We start from the raw sequence: 19610 nt of genomic DNA on the forward strand, positions 1-19610 counted from the left end.
TTGTCTATTTACTCTTTCACCCTGAGGCCTGACTTCATACTCAGCATTCTTTCGGCTAAGCATATTGCCAAAAATCCTTTCTGAGTTCTGTCCACAGTCTGCAAATAATCTGGCAGGGAGCTGTGCATGAAGGTGAAGGGGAGGTGAATACAGTCCTGCTGGTGTTCAAGAGATTGCACTAGGAAGATCAAAAGAATGCCAGCTCCTTGGGACTGAAGAGAATTATTAATTGGTGAGGAAAGCTTACTTTTTCTGTGTTCCTTGCAAGTACTTGCCCCTCCTATCACACACAAACCACCAGCTACTTGAACCTCCACAAACCAGTTCCTCTTTGTAAAAAAATGACTGCAGATGTAGGAGAGCTGGTCAGATTGTCAGTTCCTATTTTCTTCACTTCAGGTCCTCACAAAGGCGGGAAGAGTGCAATCAAAGGTGCATGTTGTGTTCTTTTTTCTTTTAAAATCTGGGGCATAGCATACTTATGATTCTCTTGTAATTTTATTCCATTCAGATTCACTTCAACTCCCTTCCTCACTTCAACAAGAAGACTTTGTGCCATATAACTATGTGAGTCTTAGTTTTCTGACATTCATTTATACCTGCTGTCTCCCATGAACCCAAGACAGTGCACTGGAATTTTGTCAAAAGCTACTAACTTCCATGACCTCATAGGATTCACAATTAGGTGGTTATGGCAGTAAGAACAATAAAAAATAATTAAACTTAAAAGGAGCTGGGAATCTCAATTCTTGTGGGTCCTCTCTTCCACCCCCACTTTCAGCACTCTGAGTGGGATGAGAGGGTGAAGTGAGAAGGGCTGGCACTACCATTAGGCAGTATAAGGTGGCTATCTCAGATGGCAAATGCTGAGGGAGGGGGAGCAGCATGTGGATAGATAGAGTTAGGGTTGCCATGTTCCAGTTCTACAAATCCAGGCAGGCTAATCTGCATATTATGCAAATTATTTGCTGATTATGCAAATTAAGCACATTAATGGTTGCACTGTCCAGTTGTTTTGTTCTTGTGTCTTGTAATTACCACCAAAAACTGGGGAAGGATGTGAGGAATCTTAAAAAAAAAACCTTACATTTTCACCCTTTAGTGCCTAGATTCTAGTTTCCAACGCTATGGAATATTTATTTATTAAGAGGATTTATATCCTGCCCTTCCACTGCAAAACCAGAGTTCAGGGCAACTTACAAACATAATAAAAACAAGAAAAATCCACAATCAATATAAAAACATAATAAAACACAAAATAGAAACAAACATAAAAAGTCAATGCAGTAGGGTAAAAATCCAGCATAAAACAAAAAGGAAGCAAAGCATAAATTAAAAGCAATATTGTGAGTGAGAGGTTGTCTTCACCAACAATTAGGAAATGTGAAATGAACACACCACTATAACTTGTAACACAGATAGAAATAAAGATTTCAATACTATCAGTTTACTCAATCATCTTATCTAAAGAGATTAGCATCTGAGCATGTAAGAAGAGTCTTTAGTACAATGATTCTCATATACCAGATCAGGGAGAGGGGAACTGCAGTATTCTGCGATAAAGGTTGGAACTTGATGGAGACTTGAGTGCTGGCACCTTTAAAAAAATAAAATAAAGAATGTAGTGAATTCTAGAGACCTGGCAAGCTGGGCTAGCATCCGACAGGGCAGCTGTTGCATTCCTATTGGAGTAAATGTTACACACACACACACTACATTGAATGTGTGCGTGTGTGTGTGTGTGCGTGCGCGTGCATGTGTATGTACATGTGTCTGTATATATGTACAGACACACACACACATCCAACCCTGGGGAGGAAATGAAGTAGGGTGATCTTTGATGGGGAGATGCCTGCCAGTCATTTTGAAGAAGGATATATATCAACAGGGTGGCAACAGGGTAAGGCTGCATTCCAATGCAACTTTACTTGGGAGTAAGCACTATTTAACAGGGTGGGAGCAGGGCTGAAAAATGTAAATGCTAATACGTCAGCCTTTTTTTACAGAGAGGTTTGCTTTTATATCTTGTTTTTGTTCAGGGGAAGGAGTCTTTGGTAGATTCATACCTCTTTACTCCATTGTCCATGATGGCTGGCAGACCCTCCCATTGCATTCACCACTTAAGACACATACCCTGAGACACAGAGGCAATTGAGATGAAGGTTGCTTCTCCCTGCTGACTCAGTCAGAAAGTCTATGGATAAAGGGTGGAGTTACATGTGTCAATCAAGTGAACATGCAGTTTTCTAAACTGCTAGATTCTGCATATGCAGCAGGCTTGTTGTTGTTATGTGCCTCCAACTCGACTGAGACTTATGGCGACCCTATGAATCAGCGACTTCCAAGAGCATCTGTTATGAACCACCCTGCTCAGATCTTGTAAGTTCAGCTCTGTGCCTTCTTTTATGGAATCAATCCATCTCTTGTTTGGCCTTCCTCTTTTTCTACTCCCTTCTGTTTTTCCCAGCATTATTGTCTTTTCTAGTGAATCATGTCTTCTCATGATGTGTCCAAAGTATGATAACCTCAGTTTCATCATTTTAGCTTCTAGTGACAGTTCTGGTTTAATTTGTTCTAACATCCAATTATATGTCTTTTTCTCAGTCCATGGTATGCGCAAAGCTGTCCTCCAGCACCACATTTCAAATGAGTTGATTTTTCTCTTATCCGCCTTTTTCACTGTCCAACTTTCATATCCATATATAATGTAGCAGGCAGGCAGACTAAAATTCTTGATTTACCTAAGGCAGCTGTGCTATCCCTCATTGGCTAAGAACAACTGAAGGTGGGAACAGGCTGATTTCTCACAAAATGGGCAGAAAACTGTCTCCACATTTTGTCTTGTATCTCTGGATCCACAAGGGCTAGAGACTTGCTTTTTGTAAAAAAAAAAAAAGGAAAGCTGGGAATCCAGGCCACCTAATGGGCTAAGCAGGCACTGGGTAGTATGGGTAGAATCCGTGTAAAACCTGGCTAACCAGGCAATATGGATAGAGTATGCATGCCATTTTGTCCATTGCCTAAGGCAGCAAATGTTGAGGGCCAGCCATGGAAGCAAGTGGCATAAGAAGGCCTCCCTCAGCTATCAACTGTGGTCCCCATCTGCACTATACATTTAAAGCAGTATCATACTACTTTAAACAGTCATGGCTCTCCCTAAAGAATTGCAGGAACTGTAGTTTGTTAAGAGTCCTGAGAGTTGGTTGGAGACCAACCTAGCCATTCCCTTCACAGAGCTGCAATTCCCAGAGTTCCCTAGGAAGAGGGTTTGATTATTAAACCACTCTGAGAATTGTAGCTGTCAGGAGAATGGGGGTCTTCTAACAGCCCTCAGCCCCCATAACAAACTAGAGTTCCCAGGATTTTTTGGGGAAAGCCATAACTGTTTAAAGTGGTATGATACTGCTTTAAATATATAGTGCAGACGTAGTCTGTGTCTCACACACACACTGCACAGAGAATAGAATCTCTTTGACAGTCCAAACCTCTGATGAAACTGATCTTGGAGGGGGGGGAATTCCTTTTCTGGTCACTCAGGTTACCTACTGGTAGCATCCTTCACCCGAACAGTAGGCCTCTTCTGTAACAGCAAGTGGGGGGAGGACTTTTTCTCCCTTCCTTCCATGACTGCCAGTCTAGGTAGGCCAGTTGTGCCAGAGTATCTCAAGTAAGCTACCTTTCCACCCTTTTAGGTCCCCATTTACCTGAATAGGAGTCCATTCTGGGGATCCAAGTCAAAAACATACAAAACAGAAGCATAGAGAGCACCCAGCTTACCTGTCTCTGTCTCCCCAGACACCAGCATAGCTTGCTTTTTTCTGTCAAAGTCCACTTTTACACACATTTAGCATGAACCAAGACAATCTAGGCCCATAAGAAGAGAAATTTCTTTGAGTCTAGCAGAAATGTACCCAAGAAGATCCCAACACCAATTTTATGAAGAATAAAAAAGAAAGGAAGAGGACAAATGGAAGAGGCAAAATGTTGCTTCAAGAAGATTATAAGAAAAGCCTTTTAGTTCAAGTCTATCTGTCCTATTGCAGCTACTTACAAACAGGCTCCTGGTCTTCCCACATGTAATGTAGCAGCATAGATGGTCAAACTGAGGGGCTTTGAGGGAACAGGAACTGTTTGTCAACTGTCATATTTTAAAGAGTTTCTGACCCAGGTGGGTCTTGGTTAGGGTTGCCAGGTCAGAAGCATCCCAAACCCTGAGATTTTGGGGGCGGGCCTGAGTGAAGTCATGGGGTGGGCCCAAGTGATGTCATGGGGCAGGTCCAAGTGACATCATGGGGTGGGTTTGAATGACATCATGGGGCGAGCCCGAGTTACATCATAAGCATGACACATTAAGCATCAACCACTGTTGCTTGGCGCATACAATTTATACAAAAACATTTCTCTGATTGGAAATTAAGATAGAAATCTTAGCTAAAAGATGGAGCCTGGGTAGGGGATGTTTAATCTAGCCAACTTGCTTCTGGCAAAAAGGGTTTAAGTGCCCTCAGGCCGGGCAAGTCACCAGAAGGCCGTTGTAGGAAGAAAGGAGCCTAGTGTTGTGTAGATGTTAGATGGGAGCACTCAGGAATAAAGATGGATGCTCCTGAAGGCTGCAATTCTAAACACACTAAGCCCCATAGAACTCAATAGGACTTACTTCTCAGTAGATATGGTTTGGATTGTGTTGTTGGTAAAGCTTGATAAGGGATCCTCTGCAAAGATATGCATATCCAAGTAGAGTTGGCAACCTCCTGCCTGGAATGACCAGCCCCTAATTTTTAACATCCAAATTTCTTTACAGATTTGACCCTTCACTTCAGAAAGAGGTCTGAGAAATGAGTAAGATGATTCTCTACCCTTTTCTGTCTCCCCTGTGGGCTGTTATAAACTCACTTTGTCAGCCAACCCAATTCCAGTGAATATAATTGACAGAGAGAAAGCACACATGATTTGGTCTACCTTCATAGGCAGCAGCTTGGGAACAACAATTGCAGCTATGCTGCCCAGTATGTGAATTCTCTTTTACCACTATTGGGCAAGAAGCAAACCCCAAGTGGGTTTAACGGGGTTGAGTGGAGTGCTTGGAACCACTGTTGTTGCTTCTATGGATGAAAGGGAGAGACGATAAAGATAAATGAAATGCAAATAGGAAAAAAAACTAAAGACAGTAATGATTCTTAAATGCAATACCATACCAATCACAACAAGATTCCTATGAGTAAGGCAGAAAACTAAGCATCCCACAACCAGTCAGGATTCCTAACCAAAAACCAAAACTAAAAAAATCCTGGCAGCCAGTCAGACAAGGTCACAGAAATCCTCATGCAGCACAACCTGACCCGGGCACTGCAGTTAGTGCAGAATGCTGTAGCATGAATCATAGAATAGAATCATAGAATCATAGAGTTGGAAGGGGCCTTGTAGGCCATCGAGTCCAACCCCCTGCTCACAGCAGGAAATCCACAGCTAGAGCATCTCCCGCAGATAGCTGTCCAGCCTCTGTTTGAAGACATCCAGTGAAGGGGATCCCACCACCTCCCTAGGCAGTCGGTTCCATTGCCGAACTGCCCTTACTGTCAAGAAGTTCCTTCTAATGTCCAATCTGAATCTACGCTCCTGCAACTTAAAACCATTAGACCTAGTCCTACCCTCTGGGGCAGCAGAGAACAAATCTGTACCCTCCTCTATGTGACAGCCCTTCAGGTACTTAAAGAGTGCAATCATGTCACCCCTCAGCCTTCTCTTCACCAGAATGAACATGCCAAGTTCCTTCAACCTTTCCTCATAAGACTTGTTCTCCATACTGGCTATCATCCTCGTCGCCCTCTTCTGAACCCACTCTAACTTGTCTATATCTTTCTTAAAATGAGGCGCCCAGAACTGAATGCAGTATTCCAGATGAGGCCTGACTAATGCAGAATATAGTGGGACTATTACTTCCCTCAACCTGGAAACTATAGCTCTGTTTATGCATCCCAAAACCGCGTTTGCCTTTTTTGCCACAGCATGACACTGCTGGGTCATGTTCAACTTGCGATCCACTACAATTCCAAGGTCCTTCTCACATGCACTACTGCTAAGCCGGGTATTTCCCATCCTGTACCCGTGCGTTTTGTTTTTGTGGCCTAAATGCAGAATCCTGCATTTGTCTTTATTGAATTTCATTTTATTAATTTCAGCCCAATTTCCTAGTCTATCGAGGTCCCTTTGGATTTTATTCCTGTCTTCCATTGTGTTAGCTATCCCTCCCAGTTTCGTATCATCCGCAAACTTCATAAGGCTTCCCTCCACCCCGTCATCTAAGTCATTGATAAAAATGTTGAAGAGTATCGGCCCCAGGACAGAACCCTGTGGCACTCCACTTGAAATCTCCTTCCAGTCTGAGCAGAGCCACCGACGACCACTCTTTGAGTACGGTTTTCCAACCAGTTGTGAATCCACCTGACAGTATTTCCATCTAGTCCGCATTTGACCAGTTTGCTAATCAAAAGGTCGTGGGGGACTTTGTCAAATGCTTTGCTGAAATCTAGATAGATGACATCTACCGCATTTCCACTAGTGACCCGATCAAAAAAAGAGATGAAATTAGTTTGACAGGATTTTTTCTTGACAAACCCATGCTGGCTCCTACTAATCACAGCATTGTCATCTAGATAGCTGCCAATGGACTCTTTTATTATCTGTTCTATTATCTTTCCCGGTATTGAAGTCAGACTGACAGGCCTGTAATTTCCTGGATCTTCTTTTTTACCCTTTTTAAAGAGTGGGATGACGTTTGCCCATCTCCAATCCTCCGGCACCTCTCCCGTTCTCCAGGATTTCTCAAAGATGATGGCAAGAGGTTCCGAGAGTACATCAGCAAGTTCCTTCAATACTCTGGGATGCAGTTCATCAGGCCCTGGAGATTTGAACTCATTTAGGTTAACTAGGTATTTCCTGACTATCTCCTTATCAATCTTGAACTGCAATCCCAACCCCTTACTGAGATTGCTACCGATGCAAGGTTGCACACTGTTCCCTTTTTGGGAGAAAATGGAGGCAAAATAGGTGTTGAGCAGTTCTGCCTTTTCCTTGTTATCTGTCAACATTTTGCCATCCTCATTGAGCAGCAGTCCCACCGTTTCCTTGGTCTTTCTCTTGCTTCGAACATACCTGAAAAACCCCTTTTTGTTGTTCCTCGCTTCCCTCGCCAGCCTCAGCTCATTCTGGTTTTTAGCTTTCCTTACGCTATTCCTGCAAGCCTGAGCCGCTCATCGGTATTCTTCCTTGGTGATGCGTCCTTCCTTCCATTCTTTATACATGCTCTTTTTTATTTTTACCTCCTCCACCAGTCTTCCGTGTAGCCACATTGGCTTTTTCTGATGTCTTCCGTTTTTCTTCCTCTTTGGAATTGTTTGCGATTGCTCTTTTTGTAATACCTTCTTCATGAACTCCCACGCTTCTTGGGCTCCTTTTTTCTTTAGTCTATCTAGCCACAGGATCCTACCCATCATTTCCCTGAGCTTGCTAAAATCGGCTTTCCTGAAATCCAAGGTCCATATTTGACTATATTCTTCTTTGGCTTTCCCCAGAATCACAAATTCCAGCATTACATGGTCACTTTCCCCCAAGGTACCGACCGCTTTAATTCCCGTGACCAATTCGTCCCTGTTAGTTAAGATCAGGTCCAGGATTGCCGATCCCCTTGTTCCTTCTTCTACTTTTTGAAAGAGGAAATTATCAGCAAGGCCCATGATTGCTGACCTGAGTGAGACACTATCAGCACATAATACCTCTGCTCTGAAATCTGTACTGGTTGCTGATTTGCTGCCAGGCCAACTTCAAGGTGTGCTTTCCATGTTATGGGTGCCACATAGTACTTGTTCTGCTCTTGTAAGAAACCGATCCTTTAGTGTGGCAGCACCTACACTTTGGAACTCCGTGCCTATTGACATTAGCAAGTGGCTTCATTGCACTCTTTTTAGCACCTTCTAAAAATATTTTTGTTTAAGCAAGCCTACCCAGGCATGTAGAAGCTATTATTTTTTTATCTATTTTTAACTCATTGTTGGTTTTATTATTTTGAATGTTTTTAAATACCTGTCTTTAACTGGTTTTGCCAATGAATTTATTGTTGTAATTCCTGCTATAAACCACTTTGAGGTTTTTTACAGTAAAGCAGTATATAAATGTAAATACAATAAATAAATAAATTTTGGAGTCACTGTGGCCCATGGGTCTCTTTCCACTTTTGTACCAAGTCAGACCATTTGGTACCATCTAATTCAGTACTGATGTCATGGACTAGCATTGGTTCTCCAGGATACCAGGCAATAGTCTCTTCCAGAGATTGAATTTTGGACCTTTGCATGCAAAGCATGTGCCCTACCACTGAGCTACAGCCCTTTTAAAAAATGTATCTTTTAAAATTGTTATTTTCAATTCACTAATTCACAGCATACTAGGGCAGATCCACACCATGCATTTAAAACACATTCAACATACATTTGAAGTACATGAATCCCACTACAGAATCCTGGGAACTGTAGTTTGTTAAGGGTGGTGGAACCTATGACTGTGAAGGGGAAACTTCACTTCGCAGGATTCTTTAGGAATCCCAGGGGAAATCATGTGCTTTAAATGCGACTTGGATGTGCTTTAAATGTATTGTGTGGATCTCCATTACGTCATGAACTTTGCCTACGTATAAATCATTTTAATTAAATTTTAAAATGTAAATAAGCTATAAAGTTTACTTGGTGACCATGGGCTGCACAGCATCTCTCAGCCTAACCTACCCCTCAGGGTGAAAAGACAGAGGGGAACCATGACCACCCCAAGAAAAAAGGGCACAGTTAAAATGTAGAGGAAATAATCATTTGTAAATAATAATTTACAATGTTAGTGTGAAATCAGATACAGTAGGGCCCCACTCATACGGAAGGTTAGGGACCAGACCCCTGCTGAAAAGCAAAAACCGCCGAAAAGTGGAACATCGATCAGCTGTAGCCCGGGGCGCTCCAGCTGACAGTGCTTGGCCCCTGAAGCTTCCCATGCAACAGCTGATCAATGGTCCACTTTACCATGCATCGTCCTCTCCCCCTGCTCGCTCGTTCATTCACCCTCGTTATGGTGGGGGAGTAATGCTCCTCTTCTGCGGCAGCCTCCCTGCTGCGGATCGCAGGGAAGGAGCTGCCCATCCGCGCCTGCTTGCTTGCTCTCCACCGGCTCCCTCACTCATCCCCCTTGCCTGCTCGCCTTCCCCCTTGCCCGCTGGCTTGCTTGCTCACCCTCCGCCAGCTCCCTCGCTCATCCCCCCTTGCCTGCTTGCCCTCCCCCCTGCCTGCTCGCTACTGCCGGCTCCCTGGCTTGTGTTCCCCTCACCCTCCCCCCTGCCTGCTCCCTCAATCATCCCCCCTTGCCCACTCACCCTCCCCCCTGCCTGCTCACTTGCTTGCTACTGCTGGCTCCCTGGCTCGTCCTCCCCTTCGCCCACTTGCCCTCCCCCCTGCCTGCTCCCTCAGCCATCCCCCCTTGCCTGCTTGCCCTCCCCCTGCCTGCTCCCTCTCTTGTCCTCCTGCCCACTTGCCCTCCCACCGCCCTCACCACTTGCCCACTCGCTCGCTCGCTCCCTCGGTGCACACACATTGCTTACCTTAAAATCTTAGAGTGTTGGCTGCAGCACTTCTATCTTTGCCGGGTGTCCTGGCACTGCGCTGAAGAGTGGGTTGGGGCTGATGCAGGTGTTATTCCTGCGCATGCAAAGGTGATCAGCCTCTGGGCAGAGAAGTGCTTGGCGTCGTCCGCACTTTCATTCTTTAGGGCTGTAAGGCAGGCTGGCTCTCTGTTGCATGGCGAGCCTTCGCCGTTGCCCCTGTGGCTGGCACATTTTCATCATCTGACTCCAAGTCATCCAAATCTCCATCATCTGACTCATCAATGAATCTTATTCATTTTGATGGTGGAGACTTGAATGAGGCTCTTGCTGTTGATGTTGATGTTGACATTGAAGGTTGTTCAAGGCTAGCAGTAGCTGTTGCTGTCGAAGGTTGCAATGGTACTTTCTTAAAGTAGGAAAGCAATGAACTTTGCCTGATGAATTCCTGTCTCATTTCCCTTAGAATTTCGTTATAGCATGCAATACCGTTTAGAAGGCTTGCATTCACTTTAGAACTTCTTTCAAAATTTGGATCAATCCTCTCAAAAGCTGCCATCCCCATTTCTATACAGTTGATAGCTTCTTCCAATTCCTTGGTTGTCATTTCTCTAGGCGAAGCAGGACTATCATCAGGACGGGACTCCTCTTTGCAAAACATCCTTCTTTGCTCTTCAATCAGAGGAAGATCTTCATCTGTTAGGGTCTCGTCATGAGAGACAAGCAATTTTGCCACATCCTCAGGCTTGATTCCAATTCTAATTCCCTTGCCATTTCCACAACATTTGTAGTGACTTCCTCCACTGGATTCTCAAAGCCTTCACAATTGTCCACAAGTGTGGGAATTAGCTTCTTCCAAACACCTGTCAATGTTGTTTCTTTAACTTCATGCCATGCATCTCTAATAGTTTTTATACCATCCAAAATCGTGAAGCCTTTCCAAAATGCTTTTAATTTATTTTCACTTTGCCCAGCTACTGTATCGCTGTCCAAGGCATTTATAGCCTTAGCAAAAGTACTTCTTAGGTAATAGGATTTAAACACTGCAATTACACCTCGGTCCCTAGGCTGCAGCAATGAAGTTGTATTTGCAGGTAGAAAAATAACATTTATCTCCTCGTACATATCTCCTAGAGCTCTAGGATAGCCAAGGGCATTGTCTGTAAGAAGTAAAATCTTAAAAGGAATTTTCTTTTCCTTGAAGTAATCCTCAACTGTAGGCTTAAAATAGTCCATGAACCAATTTGAGAAAAGATCACCAGTCACACAAGCTTTTGAATTGGATTTATAATAACCAGGGAGGCTAGGTTTTGCATAGTTCTTTAGGGCCCTAGGATTTTCAGAGTGATAAATCATCATAGGTTTTAACATGCAATCACCAGCTGCGTTAGCCCCTAACAAGAGAGTTAGCCTGTCTTTTGCAGCTTTGAAGCCAGGCATTGACTTCTCTTGTTTAGCAATAACAGTCATAGACGTCATCTTCTTCCAATATAGGCCCGTTTCATCCACATTGAAAATCTGCTGCTTAGTATATCCACCATCTTTGGTGACCTTTTCAAACTCACGTGGATAAGTTTCTGCAGCTACTTCATCAGAGCTAGTTGCTTCACCCTGCACTTTGATGTTGTGGAGATGGCTTCTTTCCTTAAACCTATTAAACCAGCCTCTGCTAGCTTTGAATTTATCTTCAGCAGTTTCCTCGCCTCTCTCAGCCTTCATAGCATTGAAGAGACTTAGAGCCTTGCCCCGGATGATGGCTCGGTTTAAAGGCACGTTGTGACTGGTTTGATCTTCAATCCACACCAGTAAAAGTTTTTCCATGTCAGCAATAAGGCTATAATGTTTTCTTATAACTTTAGTGTTCACTGGTGTGGCACTTTTAATTTCCTTCAACACTTTCTCCTTAGCATTCACAACTGTACTAATTGTTTGGCGAGCCAAACCTAGCTGACGGCCTATCCCAGCCATAGACATGCCTTGCTCACTTAGTTTAATCATTTCTAACTTGGCAGCTAAAGTAAGAGGCTTATGACTCCTTTTTTAATCACTAGTACTACACTGAGATGCCATTGTAATTAACACAAAAATATTACTGTATATATTTTATACAGTACTGTATATATTTTTATATTTTTATACAGTATATATTATATATATTACAGTATATATATACAGTATATTACTATATATATATTATATATTATTATACAGTATTACTGTATATACTATATAATATATATATTATATTTATATATTATAAATAAATTATAAATATAAATTATTATATTTTTATATATATTTATATACAGTGTATAACATAATATAATACAGTAATCTTAACCTTTGAACGTTTGGAAAATTGCCAGAATACAGAGAGACACTGAATGTACAAATGCTGAATCAGACTGAATCACCGACAATAAAATGGTGCCCGACGCCCTTCTCGGACTCAGCTGCTGAGCGTGTCGTCAGAGCTTGGAAACATTCCTTGTTTCAACTACAACTCCCATCAGCCCAGCTGTCGTTTAAAAAAGGAACGTTTCCAAGTTATGACGACATGCTCAGGGCATCAGGCGCCATCAATTTGTGCATTCAGTGTCTCTCTTTTCCAAGCTCTTCGTGTCATGCTGCAAAATTGCCACAAAACGGAACAAACACTGAACATATGGAACATGGATACAATTAAAAACTGCCGCATTAGCAAAGTGCGGAGAAGCAAAGCAACGGAAAGCGGGGCCCTACTGTACATATCAAGACATAGTATGAAGAAATATTTATATAAGCATGAATGTCAAAGATGTTTATTATTTACACAACTGACTTCCGGTGATGGCCGACAGGGAAGAAGTTGGTCGCTTCTATCCTACTCCTTTCTTCTTCGATTTATCTTGATCTTCAAAGTCGTAAGACTCTGCCACAGTATAGTAGTATTATATAAGACTGCTTTGCACTATAATGTGCTAACTCTTATGAGCTAGCTATCTTGTCCACCCCCTCACTCGAGCTTCGGCCTTCACGCCCTAAGCCCGGAAAAGCTGAAAATGCTTTAGATCAAAGGAATTGACATTATTTCTTTTATTTACTGACCTTGAGCCCCTGCGTGACTCGACTGTTTGAAAAAAGAAAAGAGGACTTCTTCCTTCTCGTTGTAACCCATAGATAAATCTTAGAGGCAATTACAGTTGAAGGTTGTGCAAGATGGTACTTACCAGGAGGATGTATAAAGACCTGGAAATCCCTTTAACTGAGGAAAAATGACTACTGTCTCCTAAGGCAACGCATTTCTTTCAGCCTAATTTAAAGGAGAAAGAACAGGAGCCTTTGTTTATTCAGGGTTTGAGTCCTAAAGAAAATGCCTGTTTAGTTGGTTCCCCTTATAAAACCATCACCCTGAATCCAATGATGGAGATGTTGGATTGGTCACTTGATTTGAAGAGCTCTTTATCATTGATCCAACAGTTCCCCTCAGAAAGAAATCTTGCATCTGAGATAGAGCAGGCAGAAATTCTATCCAGACGCTCAAGCCAATTGCTTGAAAAAACATTACCTTCTGACAATCGACCTGAGGAACCGAATACAAAAGGGCTGTTAAAACCAGACCTATTTTTTAAACCTCTAACCCACTCCAACTATACCATTAAGCAACTTGAGGATGATACCTCCTTGGATTCACAGCTGTCTGTATTATCAAGGGAGATTTTGTGTATTAAACAATTCATTACCGAGGCTAATAATCTTCTCACAACCCTGGTGGAAGAATTTAAGAAATTGACCATGCTGTGTAAATCTGATACCCCTACCCCCAATCCCACTGGGCTCAGGAATCGAGGTCTGAATCAAAATCGAAAATCCACAAAGACTAAGAGGCCAATCACTGTTCGACTTAAAGCTAAAAAGTCTATAAATGTTAAAAAATCTAAAAACATTAAGAACTTTAAGGCTCCCCAGAACAAAAAGATGAACTTCAACAAATTATTTAAAATATTGGAAACATTGGAAGCCTCAGTTAACTCCAGATCTAGACAACTTTCCACAGGCTCAGAAAATCTACTTATCTCAGCCTACCTCCATTCTGGAGACAGAGTGTCCACTGGATGCCTCTCTCACCCCGTTACACTCCGGGACATCTAGACCCCAGCCGTTACAGTCACATTTTTACTGGTCCAATTTAATGTCATAAGCCTTACCGTGGATTACATAGCAAAAAAGGACACTTTTTGGAACTTAGTTCTGATTCCTGATAGAATTGTTTTACTAAATTGTCCTTCTTTTGAGTTCCGTGCTTTGCAATTCCATCGGAAAGTACATATAATTAGATTTCTTCATTCAATTCTACCGGAACAGATAAAGCGTTGGACATTTCTACAGTTCAATACTTATATAGTAACCCTCCAAATACAAATGTTTTGCTGTCATTCAGATCTGCTGATAAAGCAAATTCTCTCGTGACATGTAAACAAACTTTATATGCCCATGGAATAATTGTCTAAAGATACTTTCAAAATCTAGCTGATCCATACCCGCTTCTTACTCGGGTGACTCAATCCCATTGAGTAAAACCCCCTTCCTTGGAGACAGGAAAGATAAATACACTCCATAAAGCCTCAACAAGATACATATCCAATAAAACAGTGGAGTTTCCTGTTATTGAAAAGCCCTATTCGTTAATGTAGTCTTCTATAAACTCGCAGCCAGCCCATGACCCTCAACTTTGCATAACCACAAAGACACATGGTTTAACCCAGACATCTGAACTGATTGTTATAGATAACGAAGAACCGCACAGCTTTTGCATCGAAGAGGAGGAGAACCTTTTGGAAGCCTTTACAGGGCTCCCAATGACCGCTCAGCTGGATATACTATCGAGACTTCAAAGACTATACAATCATTTGCAGGATAGGCTATCTCAAACCGCATCAGTGATAAATTCAGCTGGACCTATTCAACCCGCTATTTACTCACTGGATGATGTGCCATCTGTGGAAAGAAAGCCTGTCATTCAAGACTGTCTAGCAGTCTCTGAATATCGTACCGGCCCAAAGGTTCCTGACTCACAGCAGAGGGTATATCTTAATACCAATTCTGTTCCCTCGTGGACGGATGTGCGCTATTTGGAAAAAGAAGTGTTAACAGGGCTCACCATCGAAATGCCAGCCAAAGGTGTTTCTAAATCCAAGGGTGGGGATTGTATCAAATGTTAGCAGGCCGGCACACACCTGTGAAGTAATAATACATCACGAAGAGACTCATATTACATCACCATCGAATGAGGACCTATTGACTATCCCTGTTTTGTGACCTCTGCAGTCTGGCTGACTAAGTGCTCCTTCTACCCTTAAAATTTTATCTTTGAACATAGCTGGTTGGACAGCCAAAATGGATGATGACTCTTTTAAAGTTTTTTGCAAGCAATTTCAAATACTTTTTATACAAGAGACATGGATGGCTATGCTATCTGTTCCATCCCTCCCAGGCTATGTAGCCTTTTCTATCCCGGCTAGAAAATCAAATATTGGTGGAAGGTCGAAGGGTGGTCTTGTGACTTTGATATCGGTAGACTCTAACCCTTCAGCTAGTCAAGTTGAAGTAGATATTTCCAGCAATATTTTGATTACTCAAATCACCTGGTCAACTGGGATAAAAAAATTTATGATCAACATCTACTGTCCCTCCTTGAACTCTAAATATCCGGACACTGCTTTTTGGGACAAATTAGATCAGGTTCTTTCTTCTTTGTATCAGTCTACTTCAAATCCATTAATTCTTCTGCCGGGCGATATGAATGCAAAAGTAGGCTCAAACAATCTTACAATCGGATGAAAATTTGGGCTGGATTCTGAGGATTTATCTTCCTTCCCCACAAGATCTTCAAGAGACTCAGTTATTAATCCTGCGGGACTGTCCTTATTTGCTTTGATTTTTAAGTTTCAATTATTTATTTGTAATGGTGTATCTACGGGATTGACATCTGATTTATATACATATATTGGACCCGGGGTAAGAGTATGATTGATTTTATGATACTCTCCCAACCTCTTGCCACTTACCTTGTCTCATCTGAGGTTCTGGCAAGAGCGGAGAGTGATCATATGCCGCTCCAAGCTCACTTTGCCATTCCACAGATTCCTACACCTATTTCACCTATTTATTATGAGAAATTACGCGCTCAAGGTGACAATGGGCACAATGGAACAATGGAATGGGCACCTTCAAGAAACCATGAGTGCACAGTTAAATTCATCGTGCTTATTAACTCTGAGAGATCAACTATTGAAGTCTCCAGATCCATTGGAATTTTATAATAAAATAATAACAGCAGTTAGGCCCTTACTGAACTCATCTGACCAGACAGATAAAACATGGCTGGTTTGATAAGCAATGTGCCACTTATAAAAGTGCCCTTTTAAGAGCCATAAGTAATTTAAGGCAGACTGACTCCTCAGAAACTTTTGAAACTTATATTCTTTTACGTAGAGGATATAAAAAACTCCTGTGTTCAAAAAAAATAAAACTTTATTCATCATCAATGGAGAGAGCTTGGCCTTGCCTCTCTGGAAAAGAATTCAGCAAGGTTCTGGGAGCTGATTGCAAGGGGGTTAAGGGAGGGTTATACCCCTTTGGATAATCAAATTACCTCAGAACAATGGTGCACACATTTTGCAGATCTTTTCTCAGTGATTAATACTGCCTCTTTAATAGATACCTCCCTGCTTTTAAAATTGACTCCTCTCGATTGCTGTCGGAAGTGGGACCCTGTCACCTTGGATGAAATAGCAATATTGATTAATTCTCTTCCGACAAAAAAGGCTCCTGGCGAAGATATGTTACCGGCAGAATTGTTTAAATCCAACCCAGATTGGTGGTCACCAGTTTTAGCTAAAATCTTTACATTTATTAACCATCATGGAAAAATCCCATCGGGTTGGGATGTCAGTATAGTTGTGCCCATCCATAAGAAGGGATCTAAAGCAAACCCGAAAAATTTTAGACCTATTAGTCTTATGGATATGGCTGCTAAACTATATGCTAAATATCTGCTGGGTAAATTGGAACAATGGGCTGCAGAAAACGCGGTCCTGCTGAAGAAGAAGCGGGGTTCTGCAAAGGAAAATCTACGATAGATCAATGCTTTATCCTTCTGCATTTAATTCAGAAATATGCTTTCAGTAACAGGAAAGAGCTATTTGCCACCTTTGTGGATTTCTCCTCCGCCTTTGATTTTATTGACCATGAGCGACTGTGGCAAAAGCTTTTAGTAACTAATATTGATAGAAGATTACTCTATTTAATTCAGATGTTATACTCTAATACTTCGCTCAGGGTCAGATTTGGAGCAAATGGTCTACTATCTGAATTTATTCCTACTCTCAGAGGGGTTCGCCAGGGATGTCTTCTAGCTCCTTTTCTTTTTAACTTTTATATAAATAATATTGTTCAATACCTGAGTGGCCCAAACTACCTTCCTCCTGCAATTTTAGATACCAAACTTTCAGTACCTTTATATGCAGATCATTTAGTTTTAATCTCAATCACACAAATTGGGATGAGAAGGTTACTTAGAAGTTTAGATAAATTCTGTGCTGAGGAACACTTACTGATTAATTATGACAAAACGAAGGTGATGGTCTTTGGTAGGAAGAGGAAAACTCACACTTGGAATTTAAATGCTAAACCGATAGAACAGCAACACAGTATCAGATATTTGGGTATGAGATTTAGTGCTAATCTCACATGGAAACCCCATTTTGCAGCAACCAAATTGAAGGCCTCTCTTTCTACTCAATGGTTGCTTCGTTTTTATAACATCAAAGGCGGGAGCCTGGTTGCTCCTGCTCTTGAAGTATTCAAGAGAAAAATAATCCCCCAGCTTCTCTATGGAGCCGAGGTTTGGGGATACGCGTACTCCCCCTCCTTAGAGTGCCTTCAAAATTTCTTTTTAAGATCTATCTTGGTGGTTCCCCAAGGCACTCCAATAGCCCTAATGAGGATGGAAACTGGACTGCACTCATTACAATCAGCAGTGCACTCCACTCTGGCACTGTACTGGCTTAAGTTGGCCGGTATGAGTGAATTGCGACTCCCCAAGAAATGTCTACTTGAGCAATTACAAAATCCATCCTCATCTTCTTGGTTCAAACGGACCAAGTCAATACTTGCATTCTATGGGATAAGTATAGATATGTTGCCATCTAACCCATCTCAACGAGCGAAGTCCCTTCTTAGAGAAAGAATGCATCTCTACTCCAAAAGATGGGATCTGTATGCTGTCACTCATTCGGGCTTTTCCTTTTGGTACCCTTTGTTCAAAACAGGCTTTGGCATGGAACATTATTTTGTTTATTTAACTTCTAGAACTTTAAGAAGATCGTTTACCACTCTCCGTTTTCAAACAATGTCCTCGGCCCTTTTGGAAGGAAGATACGTAAACACTCCAATTCATCAAAGATTATGTATTTGTAAGTAAGGGGAAACTGAGGACATTGCCCATCATTTATTAAACTGTTCGCTGTGTACCGCCCCAAGTCTCAAATTTCTTCACCCAATTCTTTTAATTCTTGCAGATAGATCTATTGTGGAGCAAATTTGCACACTTTTAGCTGGCTTGGACCCGTACATAACCCTCCAAGTAGCTAAATTTGCCCTAGCAGCAGGCAAAATTAGAGTGAGAACACAAAAACAATTATCCTAATCTTGATATTGCAAATTTTGTAAATGATTTTAGGCTGAAGGTTTGAATTTTTTTAAACTTAATTAATATTAATTGTCTTTAAGTTTTTAAATTCATGTTATCTATACATATCATGTTCTTTGTTGTTATATGTTTATTTCGGGTACTTATTTTTATGTATTGTGGTGGCCAATGGCTATGAACAATAAACAATTTTATTTTCTTCTATTTACACAACCTGTAAAGATATTTATAGTGCAATCCTATGCATGTTTACTCAGAAGCAAGTCCCAATGTATTCAATGCGGCTTACTCAGACAGGGAAGCATGCACTGGACTGCAATTCAGTGATAAGAAACTTCACTCACCCAATCCAAAATTCAGAATCATGCCACTTTAAGCTGTTTTGCAACTGTTTTATATTTGTTTTACAGTTATTGGATTTTAAATGGCTTTATTTATTGTTGTGAGCTGCCTTGGTTTCCAACCCTACCTCACAGGGTTGTTGGAAATATTCCATATACACACACACTGGAGATGTAAAATACATACACCCCATATAATAGTTTATTGTCAAAACCAGTTGGCCATTGCAGAACATTTTTTTTAAAAAAATACTATTAGTTTCCTGCTAAATAAAAGCAGTGACACCTAGGTAAGCCCTGCCTTACTGCTTTTTTTTTTAAAGGAGCAGAGAGGGAGAGAAAGATTTACAACACAATCCTTTTCTATGTTCACTCAAAACAACAACTTTATTTGCTCTTAGCCATGGGCCATAGCATTACTAAAACACTACAACAAAAATATCCAGTGACATTTCCACTTGTCTAAAATATAAAACATGGTTAAAAAGTTCAAAACTGTTGGTTTTTACAATATTGGGCTCTAATATGTTTTGCAGCAAGTGCGAAATTTGCTACGGCCAATATGATTTTACTATGATTATCCGAAAGTAGGTCGGCTATTAAAATATCTGAAGAGAGGCCAGCTCTAGGGACTGTAAAAGGTGCTAAAAATTTGTGTCTAGGGTCGTTATATAAGGGGCACTTTAGCATGTAGTGGACCAGATCTTTGATCTCCCTATTTCCGCAAATGCAGAAATGGTCAGATCTTGGCACCCCTTTATATCTGCCCTCCAAATAGGCTGTGTTCATAGTCTGGAATCTAATTTCAGTATAGACTCTATGAATCTTCGGATTGGTAAGGATAGTGAAATAAGGGGCAATGGTGTGATTTAATTTAAAAAAAGGAAACCATTTTGAAAAAGAGGATGACTCAATAAAAAGCCTATCTTGCACCTCGTGGAAA

General features: G+C 41.4%; 1 protein-coding gene and 1 pseudogene across 3 annotated transcripts in view; one reads left to right on the plus strand and one right to left on the minus strand.

Annotated features, from left to right (window-relative positions):
- OVCH2 (ovochymase 2) overlaps positions 1-19610 on the plus strand; it is a 108604-nt gene that overhangs the window by 1074 nt on the left and 87920 nt on the right. The window contains exons 1-2 of one of the 3 annotated variants that reach the window (XR_009760618.1): positions 178-232; positions 512-567. The exons of 1 other annotated variant lie outside the window; for it this stretch is intronic. The gene's annotated coding sequence lies outside the window, so the exon portion shown is untranslated. Of the gene's footprint in view, positions 1-177; positions 233-511; positions 568-19610 lie in introns of those variants that run through there. One more of the 3 variants, XR_009760617.1, reaches the window with a different exon arrangement.
- On the minus strand, positions 9930-11704 carry LOC133377990 (tigger transposable element-derived protein 1-like; annotated as a pseudogene).

This window comes from Rhineura floridana, chromosome 2 (assembly GCF_030035675.1).
Source record: "Rhineura floridana isolate rRhiFlo1 chromosome 2, rRhiFlo1.hap2, whole genome shotgun sequence".
Taxonomy (NCBI): Eukaryota; Metazoa; Chordata; class Lepidosauria; order Squamata; family Rhineuridae; genus Rhineura; species Rhineura floridana.